The 13,679-nt window shown below is 41.6% G+C and overlaps 1 pseudogene; it reads left to right on the top strand.

Moving 5' to 3' along the window:
• LOC134577315 (serine/threonine-protein kinase SBK1-like) overlaps positions 1-10,956 on the top strand; it is a 68,188-nt pseudogene extending 57,232 nt beyond the window's left edge.
• The last annotated feature ends 2,723 nt before the right edge of the window (positions 10,957-13,679 follow it).

Genomic DNA, 13,679 nt, shown 5'->3' with positions numbered 1-13,679 from the left:
AAAAGAAAAAAGCAAGGAGGGGAGCCGACAGCGCTACCAGCTCCCTCCTTAAATATGAACAATTCCTACCCCCCTGCATTAAAACATATGGTGGTCACTGTGACCCCATATTAATAAAAGAGAGGTTAAACCCTCCCGCGTGCACCTACTCGTGGTAGCCTGAACACTGGATATAAATCAGTATCTTATATAGAAGTGATAGAGAGCTACGGTAAAAGTACGTGTAACCAGTTATAGCAAAAACAATAACAATGTTGCAATATGAAAAAGTAGCTATTTAGATCAGTAACACAGCCTTGTAAGGCTATTCCACTGGCTGCTCACTGTTTAGGCGACATATCCCTACTCATGGCATGCTGCGAGTAGGGGCATGCGGGACCTATTGTCTTCCCCCCCTTCGGTCCCCATCCATGAGCGGCAGGTGGGGGCCAAAAGTAACAAAAGGGGGAGGACCTATTGTCGCAATTTGTAGGGAAAGCATGTTTTTTGCGGCAATCATTTGCATAGTTAATGAAGACCAGTAAAAGGCAGAAATTTGAAATAACTATTTCTCTTCAGTGTTAATTAATGAGGATCCTAGGGCAAGAGATATGCAAATGATTGCTGCAAAAAACTTGCAGATAATTTGTGATTGGATGACTCGAGACAAGGTGCTACAGCAGTTAAAGACAATTAATGTAAATAAAGCTCTGGGGCCTGACGGTATTCACCCACGAGTACTTAAGGAGCTGAGTGGGCAAATAAGTGAATCTCTGTATTTAATCTTTCAAGATTCTTTTGTTTCAGGTATTGTACCGGAGGATTAGAGGAAGGCAGATGTCGTTCCTATATTTAAAAAGGGTTCAAAATCCTTGCCTGGAAATTATAGACCTGTTAGCTTAACTTCTGTGACTGGGAAAATATTTGAAGGGCTATTAAGGGATAATATTCAGGAATTCATTGGGAAGAACTTTGTTATTAGCAAAAATTAGCATGGTTTTATGAAACATAGGTCATGTCAAACTAACCTAATTGCATTCTACGAAAAAGTAAGTAGAAGTATAGATCAGGGGTTGCAGTGGAGGTGATATACTTGGATTTTGCCAAGGCATTTGATACGGTTCCTCACAATAGGTTAGACTTCAAACTTAAAGAAATTGGTCTAGATGAATATTCTTGTTTTGGGCAGAACATTGGCTTAACCCCTTAAGGACAGAGCCAAATGTACACGTTGTGAACGAAACAAAATGTAAACAAAACCTGGCATTTGCGCTATATATCTGTCCAACCGTAATTCACCTCTTTCATATTAAATGCAGCCCCCCTTATTATATATCATTTTATTCAGGGGAAACAGGGCTTTCATTTAATATCAAATATTTAGCTATGAAACATAATTTAATATGAAAAAGATGGGAGAAAATAAGAAATGTTGTTATTTTTTTAGTTCTACATGACATTTTAACTGTCAACGTCATATTACTGTTTGCTTTTACTGCAATAAAATACACATATTTGTATTCAGCAAAGTCTCACGTGTAAAACAGTACCCCCTATGTACAGGTTTTATGGAGTTTTGGGAAGTTACGGGGTCAAATATAGCACGTTACATTTGAAATTGAAATTCGCCAGATTGGTTACGTTGCCTTTGGGACTTTAGAGTAGCCCAGGAATGAAATTTACACCCATAATGGCATATCATTTGCAATAGTAGACACCCCAAGGTATTGCAAATGGGGTATGTCCAGTCTTTTTCAGTAGCCATTTGGTCACAAACACTGGCCAAAGTTAGCGTTAGTATTTGTTTGTGTGTGAAAAACGCAAAAAACACCAATTTTGGCTAGTGTTTGTGACTAAGTGGCTACTATAAAGACTGGACATACCCCGTTTGCAATACCTTGGGTTGTCTACTACTAATGGTATGCCATCATAGGGGTAATTTTCATTCTTGGGCTACCATAGGGTCTCAAAGGCAACATACCCAATCTGGCTAATTTTAATGTGAAAAAAATGAAACACAAGCCTTATATTTGACGCTGTAACTTTTGAAAACACCATAAAACCTGTACATGAGGGGTGGGTACTGTTGTACTCGGGAGACTTCGCTGAACACAAATATTTGTGTTTCAAAACAGTAAAAAGTATCGCAGCAATAATATCGTCCGTGTAAGTGCTGTTTGTGCGTGAAAAATGCAAAAAAACGTAACTTTTACTGGCGATATCATCGTTGTAATACATTTTTGTCACGACTAATAATGTGGTCCAGCACGCAGAAACTATGTAAACATATACATAAGTAAGAAAAGGAAAATAACAGGATAGAGCGTAAACCGGACCTTAGAATGGCCGGACTAATACGCTGGTCAAAGGGAAAGCCGAGGTCAAGGAAGCCAGAAAATACTCAATACCGATAAGACAAGCCAAGTCAGGGATACCAGAGATCAGAATAACCAGGGAAACGCCAAGGATCAGGATACCAGGAAATCAGAAACACGAGAATAGCACTTTCAGGGAACCAGGAAACTGAAACCACGACATGGCAAAGTACTAGGGTGAATTAGGGGTTTAAATACCCCTTTCTAAGCTATGATTGGTCAGAGGGCGAACTCTGACCCCAGAACGTGCGTGTGCGTTGACGTCGTGACGTCACGCACACGTTAGTATAATTCTCGGGGGCGGGGCTATCCATAGACGCGACCACGTGGTCGGCGCCATATTGGATTCGGGCGTGATGCCCGGAAGAACTACGTGCGCGGTTCCCGGCTCGCCGACGAGCAGGTATGCTCGTGTAGTCGGAGCGGTCGTGCCGGTCGGGCACGACCGTGAGGCTCGGCGGGCCGGTGACCGCAACAGTACCCCCCACTCGAAGACCGCGCACCGGGCGGGAAGGACCCGGCTTAAGAGGAAAGCGGTTGTGAAATGACCGGATAAGACGGGGCGCATGGACCCGGTCAGCAGGAACCCAACAACGTTCCTCGGGACCATAACCCTTCCAGTCAACGAGATAGGACAAGACACCTCTGGATAATTTGGAGTCCATGATAGAACGGACTTCGTATTCTTCTTGATCACCCACTACCAAGGGCGGAGGAGGAGTGGATACCCTGGTGTAGCGATTGCAAGTAAGGGGCTTGAGCAGAGACACATGGAAAGTATTCGCTATTCTCATATGAGCCGGTAGTGCCAAAGTATAGGTCACTGGATTAATACGTTGGGTAACTCGAAAAGGACCAATGTACCGAGGGGCAAATTTCATGGACGGGACCTTAAGCTTGATATGTCTTGTGGAGAGCCACACCCTGTCACCTGGAAGATAGACAGGATTAGCGCCCCGTTTCTTGTCAGCTTGGACCTTTGCTCGTAATGAGGCTTTTTGCAGAGCTGAATGGACGGAATCCCAGGTATCATGAATCGATTCTAAACGGGTGTTCAAAGCGGGGATTTCTGTGTCTGAGAATGCAGAAGGAAAAACAGTGGGGTGATAACCCTGATTAACAAAGAATGGACTGTGATTAGAAGATTCATGAGTGGCGTTGTTTCTGGCGAACTCAGCCATGGGTAAGAGCTCATACCAGTTAGATTGATTGGCATTTATAAAGCAACGTAAATAGGCTTCTAAAGACTGATTCGCCCTCTCTGCTGCTCCCTTTGTTTGAGGGTGATATGCTGACGAAAAGGAGAGTTCGACGCCCAATTGTTTGCAAAAGGAACGCCAAAACCTAGAAACAAACTGGGTACCTCTGTCAGATACTATGCTTTTGGGTACACCGTGCAACCGAAAGATCTCTCTCAAGAATATTTGAACTAGATCTTGAGCAGATGGTAATTTTTTAAGTGGGACGAAATGTGCCATCTTCGTGAATCTATCAATAACCATAAGGACTGTATTAAACCCGTTTGAACTGGGTAGATCCACAATGAAATCCATGGCCAAGTGGGTCCATGGAGCACTAGGTATGGGCAGTGGTTGTAACAGTCCAGGAGGTGACCTAGGAGGAACTTTAGAAACGGCACATATTTGACATGCCCCAACATAATCTTTGATATCGTTTCTAAGAGCAGGCCACCAAAACCTCCTGGAGATGGCAGATAGAGTTTTATGGACTCCAGGATGGCCCGCTGTGAGGTTGTCATGGAACAAATCTAGTACCTTCTTTCGAAACTGAGGTGACACATACAGTTTGTCCGGAGGTTTTCCCACAGGTGCCTGAGTTTGATCTGCTATTATGGCACAGAAGAGTGGAGAAGACACTTCGGAAACTGTAGTGGCAATGAGGCATTCAGGAGGTACAATAGGATATATCACCTGTTCCGGAACTTCATCTGTCTCAAACTGCCGAGAAAGTGCATCTGCCTTGGTGTTTTTAGTACCAGGTCTGTATGTAATTACGAAATTGAATCGGGAGAGGAACAATGACCACCTAGCCTGACGAGAGGACAGTCTCTTAGCGTCCCCAATATAAGCCAAATTCTTATGATCAGTAAAGATCAAAAGTGGCTCTTTGGAACCTTCCAAGAGATGCCTCCATTCCTTAAGGGCAAGTACAATGGCCAAAAGTTCCCTATTCCCTATGTCGTAATTCCTCTCTGCAGGTGTGAGTTTGCGAGAGTAAAATCCACAGGGATGTAAAGGCGTATCAGGACTTTCTCTTTGAGACAGAATGGCTCCAACTCCTGTCTCTGATGCATCCACCTCTAGGATAAATGGTTTGGATGGATCAGGATGGGTCAGGACAGGTGCTGAGGAAAATAAAGATTTTAATCGTTCAAATGCCTCTCTTGCTTCTTTGGGCCAAGATATACAATTTGCTCCTTTTTTTGTTAAATTGGTTATAGGGGAAATCACGGAGGAAAATCCCCTTATGAATTTGCGGTAGTAATTCGCAAAACCTATAAAGCGTTGAGTAGCTTTAAGGCCCTTGGGTAATGGCCACTGTAAGACTGCCTCCAGTTTGCGAGGATCCATCTGGAAACCAGACGGAGATATAACGTATCCAAGGAATTGTATCTCCGTTTGGTCAAACTGGCATTTCTCCAGTTTACAGTAAAGGCCGTTCTGTAACAGGGTTTTCAGTACAATTCTCACATGTTCGTGATGTGTCTCTAGGTCTGGGGAATAGATGAGAATGTCGTCCAAATACACTAGAACGAACATGTGAAGGTACTCTCTTAGGACATCGTTAATAAAATCCTGGAATACCGCTGGAGCGTTACATAATCCAAACGGCATAACCAGGTATTCGTAATGTCCCATTCTGGTGTTAAATGCGGTCTTCCATTCGTGACCGTCCTTAATCCTGACTAGATTGTATGCACTTCGGAGATCGAGCTTGGTAAAGACTCGAGCTCCCTTCAATCTGTCAAATAGCTCTGATATAAGGGGAATAGGGTAGGCATTTTTTATGGTAATCCTATTCAAACCCCTATAATCAATACAAGGGCATAGGTCTCCTTCTTTTTTAGAGACAAAGAAGAATCCAGCCCCGGCTGGTGAGGAGGACCTATGGATATGACCCTTTCTGAGAGCATCCTTAATATATTCCTCCAAACAAAGATTTTCCGGGGGGGACAAGGCATAGACTCCTCCCTTGGGAGGCATAGTCCCTGGTAATAAGTTTATAGTACAGTCATAAGGTCTATGAGGAGGTAACCCTTCTGACTGGACCTTGTTAAATACCTCTTTCAAATCCATATACTGGTGTGGAATTTGTGTGGTCAAGGGAGGTGTAACAGGAACATTAATGGTGCCCATAGGTTGTGGGATTTGCTTAAAGCAAACACCTTTGCATCTCTCACCCCAACTCACAATCTCTCCTTCAATCCAATCCAAACGTGGATTGTGTTTCAGGAGCCAAGGGAAACCGAGTATTATCGGAACTGTAGGTGAAGATATGATTTGAAAGGTCATTTCTTCAGAGTGGAGAATACCCACTGAAACAGTGATTGGCAGAGTTTCGTGTGTGATGAAAGGCTGGGTAAGAGGCCTTCCATCAATGGCCTCGACTGCTATAGGTTTCTCTTTATGTCTTAAGGGCAGGAGATGTTTTGCAGAGAATTCTTTGTCTAGGAAATTCTCCGCTGCCCCAGAGTCAATCATAGCCTCACACTGAACAGTAGTGTTCTCGAAAGATAAGGTTACTTTGACAAGGAAACGGTTCTTAGTCAATTTAGGGGACATATACATCACACCTAAGGTCGGTCCCCGTACGTGCCTTAGGTGTGCAAGTTTTCCGGCCGAACCGGGCATGACGATCTTAGATGTCCCTTCTTGCCACAATACATACATAACCCCTCTTTACGTCTGTGTTGTCTCTCTGCCTCAGTGAGTTTAGCACTACCCAATTGCATGGGTTCAGGTTCTGGAAGAGTCGTTTGGCTACTCACCACTGGGTTAGAGAAACGAGGAGCTATGGACAAATTAGAACGTCTGTTACGTTGTTTGTTTTTCTCTCTCTCTCTGAGCCGGTTATCAATGTCTATCATGTAGGCAATAAACTCATTAAGATTAACCGGAAGGTCTCATCTTGTATATTCTCAGCTAAACCTTCAGAGAAAGCAGCCACCAGACCGCTATTGGTCCAATCAACCTCAGACGCTAATGTCCTGAACTCTATTGCATAATCGGCTACAGAACGACTGCCTTGCTTGATTCTCATAAGGGCTTTGGCAGCGTTCTTCTCCCTGTCTTTAGGTTCAAATGTAGCCTTAAAGGCCGTAAGAAAGGTACTGTAATCACGGGCTACTGCGTCACCACTTTCCCATAAGGGGTTAGCCCAAGTCAAGGCTTTTCCAGTTAATTGGTTCATCAGATAGCCTATTTTAGATCTATCTGTTGGGAATGAACCTGGGGAGGCCTCAAAGTGGTATTCTATTTGGTTTAAAAAACCTCTGAATTCCTTAGAATCACCTCCATAACGAGGGGGCGGTGACAAGGTTATGGACGGTGGTTTATGTGGTACGGGAACCACTACAGGTGGCGGAACCACAGGTGGTACAGGAGGGACCTCTAAATAGGCAGTCCTCTGGAGCAAGGTCTGAAATGCCTGGGCAAATTGGTCTAACCTGTGGTCCATATCCTCCACCCTATTTTCACAGGCGATCATATGTTTGCATAGTTCTGCAGGATCCATGGCCATGTCGTAATGTCACGACTAGTAATGTGGTCCAGCACGCAGAAACTATGTAAACATATACATAAGTAAGAAAAGGAAAATAACAGGATAGAGCGTAATCCGGACCTTAGAATGGCCGGACTAATACGCTAGAGACAGAGAATGGTCAAAGGGAAAGCCGAGGTCAAGGAAGCCAGAAAATACTCAATACCGATAAGACAAGCCAAGTCAGGGAAACCAGAGATCAGAATAACCAGGGAAACGCCAAGGATCAGGATACCAGGAAATCAGAAACACGAGAATAGCACTTTCAGGGAACCAGGAAACTGAAACCACGACATGGCAAAGTACTAGGGTGAATTAGGGGTTTAAATACCCCTCTCTGAGCTATGATTGGTCAGAGGGCGACCTCTGACCCCAGAACGTGCGTGTGCGTTGACGTCGTGACGTCACGCACACGTTAGTATAATTCTCGGGGGTGGGGCTATCCATAGACGCGACCACGTGGTCGGCGCCATATTGGATTCGGGCGTGATGCCCGGAAGAACTACGTGCGCGGTTCCCGGCTCGCCGACGAGCAGGTAAGCTCGTGTAGTCGGAGCGGTCGTGCCGGTCGGGCACGACCGTGAGGCTCGGCGGGCCGGTGACCGCAACAATTTTACTGTTTTGAAACACTAATATTTGTGTTCAGCGAAGTCCCCCGAGTAGAACAGTACCCCCCATGTACAGGTTTTATGATGTCTTGGAAAGTTATAGGGTTAAATATTGTGCTAGCAAATTAAATTCCCTTTATTTTCGGCATGGGTTGTCAGGCATGTCCCGCTAATTGTAATTAATTAAGATACCCAATTATGTAAAAATATTACATAAATATATATGTAGAATTAATATATGTGTATATATATATATATATATATATATATGTATGTGAATATATATGTATATATATATATATTTTTTTTTAAATATTTTTATTTATATATAGGTATATATATAGTGATATATACGTATATATTTATGTATATAGATATATATATTATTTCGTTCTACGTGTTTTTTGATATAAATATATATATATATATTAATATCACAATACAGTTAGAACGAAATAACACACATCTATATATTTTTTAATTATTTTTTTAATTATTTTATTTATTTTATTTTTTAACATATTTACATATTTTATTTTTTTATATTATATATAAATATATATATATATAACAATAATTATATATATATTTAATCAGTATCAGTCTACATGTAATTTGATATTAATATATATATATATATATATAATTATATATATATTAATTGTAAAATACACCTATACAGTGTACCTGTGTGTATGTATATGTGTATATATATATACTTAGATCATATATATATATATAATATATATATATGATCTAAGTATATATTATAATTTTTTTACACTTTTAACACTTATTTTATTTTCAGCCAGCAGGGGGACCACCTGTCATTACAGGCAGTCCCCCTGCTGGCAATACAGAAGCCAGCTATCCCGGCCATGTGATTCTGAGGTCCTCGCAAGGACCTCACTCTCACATGGCCGGGGGGGACCGGAGGAGGAAGATCTGCCGCAGGGGGGCCGGTGACCCGGCAAGTAAGGAAAGACAGGAGGGCGTACTATTACGCCCGGCGGCGTTTAGAGCCGCCTATAATAGGACGTAAAAGTACGCCCTCCGGTCTTAAGGGGTTAAGGATAGAGTACAACGAGTTGTCATTAATGGTAAATTTTTAGGCTGGACAAAAGTGGTAAGTGGTGTCCCTATGGATTCTATTTTAGGACCTCTTCTATTTATCATATTTATAAATGATCTTGAAATAGGCATTGAAAGCCACGTTTCAGTGTTTGCAGATTACATAAAACTTTGTAAAGTAATAAAATGTGAGCAGAATATTGCTTTGCTGCAGAGGGACTTAGATAGATTGGGGACTGGGCACTAAATGACAGATTAAATTTAATGTAGAGAAATGCAAAGTTATGCACTTCGGGGTTAAGAATGCCCAAGCAACTTACACCTTAAATGGTAGTGAATTAGGGATAACCACACACAAGAAGGATTTGGAAATTGTTATAGACAACAAATTAGGCAGCAACATGCAATGTCAATCTGCAGTTGCTAAGGCAAGTAAGGTTTTGTCATGTATAAATAGGGGCATAAATTCTCGGGATGAAAATATAATTTTGCCTCTTTATAAATTGCTGGTAAGACCACACCTTTAATATGCTGTGCAATGTTGGGCAACTGTTCTAAAGAAGGCAATAGAAAAAGTGCAGAGATGAGCTACAAAATTGATTAACGGAATGGAGCATTTTAGTTACGAAGAAAAGTTAAATAATTTAAATCTCTTTAGTTTGGAAAAACGGCGCCTGAGAGGGGATATGATAACATTACACAAATATATTCGGGGGCCAGTACAAACCATTATCTGGAAATCTATTCATGAACAGGGCTATACATAGGACACGAGTTCACGCATTTAGGCTGGAAGAAAGGATTTCATCTAAGGCAAAGAAAAGTTGTTGTTTTTTACAGTAAGAGCAATAAGGATATGGAATTCTCTGTCTGAAGAGGTGGTTTTATCAGAGTCCAAACAAATGTTTAAACAGCAATTGGATAAACACTTACAAAAACATAACATACAGGGATATCATTTCTAATTAGTGGGTAATAGCTGCTTGATCCAAGGAGATATCTGACTGCTATTTTGGGGTCAAGAAGGAATTTTCCCCTAGTTTGTTGCAAAATTGGAAGCGCTTCAGACTGGGTTTTTTGCCTTCTTTTGGATCAACAGCAAAAACATATGTGAGGAATCCTGAACTTGATGGACGCAAGTCTTTTTTCAGCTATGTAACTATGTAACTATGGTGGCAAAGTAGTGAGTTTAAGAATCGCCTGGGATTGTGAGAGTGTGTAGTAATTATATTGATATAATACCTGTTAAATATGAAAACAAAATTGTATTAATATATATATATGTTTACATGTAGGTTGGACTTCCTGAATCAATAATAAAACGGGTTGCCAAGCAACTGGCAGAAGCTCTGGACTTTATACACAGCAAAGCACTTGTTCACAGAGATTTGAAACTTGATAACATTCTTCTGTTTGACAAAGAATGTCATCTTATAAAACTTGCAGACTTTGGGCTTACAAGATTTATGGATTTTTTGATCTCGCCTATGTCAGGGACTCTCCCATATTCCTCACCTGAGCTTTGCAGCCTAGAAGATTCTGAAACTCTTCCATTGGATCCAAGTCTAGATGCATGGGCCTTTGGCATACTTCTGTTTTGCATTTCCACTGGTTACTTCCCATGGAATACAGCTGTTTGCAGTGACACACAATATGAAGAATTTGCCTTGTGGCAGAGAAAAGAACATTTCATAGATATTCCTTCTTCGTGGAAAATATTTACATCACAGGCTTTGGACATGTTCCAGAAACTACTAACAATCAATCCAGATAAAAGAGGTCCAGCAGCTGAGGTCCTGAAATATCTTACGGTGCCATGGAGAAAAGCTGTTTTAAAGATTACATGAATACAGTGTACAATTCCAAATTATTGGAGGGCGCCACTGATGACATCAACATTTTACAAAACCAAGTCAAGGCCATTCGATATAGATCAACTGAAAATGTTAGCTCTCAAAAAATGTTTCTCATTAACTCGTTCTGAAATAATGAAAAATTGAGGTCATCACAATTTAAACATTATGATATGGGAAAAGAGATTTCATTCCACTTTCAAACATTGAAAGCTTGCTTAAACCATGATTAATGTTAAAACAAAATAATTAAAAGTAAAGTGCAACCTAAACATAAGGTATAAATAAGGTTGAGGCATTTATGATTTTTTTTCTACAACTCTAAGATTAAAGTAGCTGGCCTAAAATATATTTAACTGTTATATATATTGTGTAATATAAAGTTTGCTATGGTTAGTGCAATGGTTCGTGCTAGAGCTCTTTTAATCTTACGACAGCACTGGAAAGTGCCACTTGGTCATACATACATGTCCCTGTCTACAAGTATTTACACTCCTGGGCACCAATTGTTACTCACAAGCAGAGAGCTGAATTAAATTAATGGCAGCTCAGCTACATATAGCAGTTACCTGTTCAGGAGCACAACTCCAACTAATCTCATGCCGGAGAAATATGTACTGACTTTGCCTGAAATTAGTGGTCTCCATAAGACACAATAGCCATTAAACCATGCACTAAGGGAAATATTTGCACACCATCCATGAATCTGCATGTCACTATCAGAGATAGATAGATAGATAGATAGATAGATAGATAAATGTACACTTACAGATATTTGTGAACAAGCATTTTGAACAAATAACTAGGCAAGAGACTTGATCTCAAGACAGAAAATTGACATGTATTTGTGGGTTTATAAATGTAAAAAGCGCAAGTAACATTTTCTTTTCTTTGGTTTTTACTACATATTGGGGCTGATGTGTGTGGTAGTCCTTGCTGCTTTAGCGCAGGACTTCTCTTTTTGTATTTGTATTTACTTTGTATCACACAGCCTGGTTACAATGCTGCTACCCATCCCATGTGTTCCCTATTAAGGGTTAATAAGTAAAGGGGTGTATATAAAAAATACCCCTTTCTGTCTCATTAGAGATATCTTTGCCAGAAGCTCAAGGAAGCAGGCTGAAGGGTCAGTGTTAGGACCCGCTTAGGGGGGGTCTGCCTTGACGTTGGCAGGCGGGCATCCCTCCAATGGCCATTGGAGCAACTAAATGACCTCCATTTGTCTAAATATACATAGGGATTAAGGAAAAAGCGCAAGTAACATTTTCTTTTCTTTGGTTTATAAATGTTGCCAGAATATTTTCAGATTGCAATATTCCTCCTCTACTGTATTGTTCAACCTGGTGAATTATGGTTTATATTACCTGAATAATAATAATTGAGCAAAATAGGGTTAGGGAAAGGAATAGTCAACCTTTGGCACTCTGATACTGCTCTTACAGACAATATGCTGGCAAAGCACCTGGGGAGATGTAGTCCATAACCTCTGGAGTGCTTATGGTTGCCTACCCCGGCATAGGCTATCATTCCTGACTTCTTTGCTTATGTAGCCTAAAATCCTTGCACTGGCTTTGCACAAGATATCACTTTGAAAGAACATAAAAATGATTATATTTAAAGGACCACTATAGTGCCCTGAGGGTGCCCCCACCCTCAGGGTCCCCCTCCTGCCGGGCTCTAGGGGGAGGAAGGGGTTAAACATACCTCTTTCTCCAGCGCCAGGCGGGGAGCTCTCCTCCTCCTCTCCGCCTCCTCGGCTGAATGCGCATGTGCAGCAAGAGCCGCGCGCGCATTCAGCCAGTCTCATAGGAAAGCATTTACAATGCTTTCCTATGGATGCTGGCGTCTTCTCACTGTGATTTTCACTAGAGGCTGAATTAACCCTATTATAAACATAGCAATTTCTCTGAAACTGCTATGTTTATGGAAAAAAGGGATAATCCTAGCTGGACCAGGCACCCAGACCACTTCATTAAGCTGAAGTAGTCTGGGTGCCTATAGTGGTCCTTTAAGCAATATTGAAATATCGTCCAAAGGAACTAACTATCATGGAGCAGTGTATGGTGTGTGTGTGTGTGTGTGTATGTATATATATATATGTATATATATATATATATATATATATATATATATATATACATAAAGGTATCATTGCATACTGCAATACTCTGGTATTTTGGCATTATATATATATATATATATATATGTGTGTTTTTAAAAGCAGGTTAAGAACACACTAAATAAGTGCAAGCAGGAAGTTTTTCCACACTTTGACTGAGCTTTGATGGGGACAAACTGCAGTGGCAGATCCAGAGCCTGATCTCGGGAGGGGCACTGGTAGATTATTTAAAGAAATAATCCATGCACAATAACCACTACAGCTCTGTGTAGTGGTTATGGTGCCAGGAGTGCCAGAACCCCCTCTCAGAGTAAGTAGTCAAACCGTTTAAGAACAGTTTGACAACTTACCTTGGATCTGCTGGGATATGGGGTAGGGCATAGGAGCAGTGGTGTGTGTGAGGGGTGCAGTGTATGTCAAAGGTTCAGTGTGTGGGGGGGTGTAGTGTGGGGCAATGTGTGTATGGGGCAATGTGTGTGTGGAGTAATGTGTGTATGGAGCGCTATGTATGTGTGTGTGGGGCAGTGTGTGTATGGGTGGGCAGTGTATTTGTGTGTGGGGCAATGTGTGATGGGGCAGTGTGTGAATGTGTATGGGGCAGTGTGTGTATAGGGGGCAGTGTATGTGTGTGGGGGGCAATGCGTGTATGGGGGGCAGTGTGTGAATGTGTATTATGTGTATGGGGCAGTGTGTGTGGGGGCATTGTGTGTATGGGGGCAGTATATGTGTGTGGGGGGCATTGTGTGTATGGGGGCAGTGTATGTGTGTGTGTGTGTGTGGAGCAATGTGTGTGGGGGCAGTGTGTGAATGTGTATGGGGCAGTGTGTGTTGTGCAATGTGTGTATGGGAGGCAGTGTGTGGATGTGTATTGTGTGTGTGGGGGCATTGTGTG

The sequence above is a fragment of the Pelobates fuscus genome, chromosome 11 (assembly GCF_036172605.1).
Source record: "Pelobates fuscus isolate aPelFus1 chromosome 11, aPelFus1.pri, whole genome shotgun sequence".
Lineage (NCBI taxonomy): Eukaryota > Metazoa > Chordata > Amphibia > Anura > Pelobatidae > Pelobates > Pelobates fuscus.
The sequence above is the reverse complement of the archived record's forward strand: the minus strand, read 5'-3'. Positions and strand labels throughout refer to the sequence as shown.